This window comes from Anarhichas minor, unplaced genomic scaffold, assembly GCF_050575085.1.
Source record: "Anarhichas minor isolate MPS153535 unplaced genomic scaffold, ASM5057508v1 ptg000010l, whole genome shotgun sequence".
In the NCBI taxonomy this organism is placed as follows: Eukaryota; Metazoa; Chordata; class Actinopteri; order Perciformes; family Anarhichadidae; genus Anarhichas; species Anarhichas minor.
The window spans coordinates 8,454,929-8,456,478 of NW_027466456.1; positions in this window are offsets into that span (position 1 = coordinate 8,454,929).

A 1,550-nucleotide genomic window follows, 5' to 3' on the forward strand; every position below is an offset into this window, starting at 1 on the left:
TGGACATCCACATAAAAAGGTGGCACACGTTACCTTTAAGAAGGCACAGAATGCTTTAACGTTTGAAAAACATTTTCAGCAGAAGGTCTCTTTAATTCCAATTCCAGGTCACCAAACGTGAATTGAGTGTTTGTGCCACTGAAAAAATACCAACACTTTGTAATATTACTCTGCCCCTTTTAGATGCAACAGATAAAACAAGATTCAGTCAGAGGCTGCAAATTCACTTCTATCTGACAACCAGCCACATGATGTCTACGTTGAATCTGTCCATGAGGTTACTTATAGTGACGAAACTGCAAAGGGCCAGTCCTACTGTGGTTTCAGAGTATCAAAGCTGAGCAGGAGGCTTTGGTTGTTGTGAGCACCATGAAGTCATACATTCAGCACTGCACCACATCTGTTAGCACAAGAGATACCGGTCAGCGAACAGCTTTTACCTTACAGTAGGTTCAGGAGTAGATTTGGTTGTAGTTGCATAAATTGCTTGAGATGTGGAAACAGTTCAGATGCATAAATGGATTAACTGACCTGTAAAAAGTGGCAACAGGTGAAGAAAAAAACATTCATTTTAACTTTTGGGTCACAGTCTGAATCTGTCAAGAGTGATAAAGGAACTGAACTGGACCAGCTGCAGCTGAGAGTTAGAGTTTTGTTTACTATGAAAATATCTTATTTGGGCAAACGTAATTAAGGAAAGAAGCTCACTGCACTTATGATTTGATAAAGATCCTTGAATAAGTACAGCTTTGCTTGTATTAGACATCAATTATATGCAATGCTGCCATTGGCCACTTCGAGGATTTACAGGTTCAGCAGTTCTGAAGTTGAAATTCAAGAGATCACATTCAATTGCTTACAGCTGGAGAATAAAAAAAACTCCATCAGCTGCAAAATATGACTTGTTTTAGTCAAAAAGTGCTTTCAGGGAAGGAAAATACTTCTATCTTGAGCTCTCAGCCAGTTTACCCCAGATGGCTTCTCGTTAAAAAGAGACAAACTTGCACGTCATCTCCAGGTAGAACTGGAGCAGGTCTGAGCCATTATTCAACCAGTAATGCTGTATTTTTAACTACAGTCTTGTTAACATCTGTTGTTTTTAAAAGTAAAATGCAAAGCCACCAGCAGCAGTAACTTCTTGTTTGTTGTTGCCGTTTCAGAGCATTTCAGGGCCGGCAGTGAAGCCATTTCAATATACATTTATAAAATGTACCACTTTGACAATACTGGCACAGTAGCAGAAGGCATAGAGGAGGAACAATGAGATTTGATATGTGACATTATTTTGAATACAGAAGTGGAAATTGCACACATCCCTCTGCACCTACACTGCCAAGAAAATGTCTTTTCTTAAACATAGATACTGAAACACACATTTAAAGCAGAACATAACACAAACGCACAAAAAGCACATTGCTTTCTCTTTCTGACCAGGGTTCCTGGTTGCTCCTGAATGACATCACGTTAAGGCGAGCAGCTGGTCTGAAAGGTTATTTCCATCGTTTCCAGTGCGGCTGTTGGTAAAGTTGTCTGCCAGTCTTCGGCGTGAA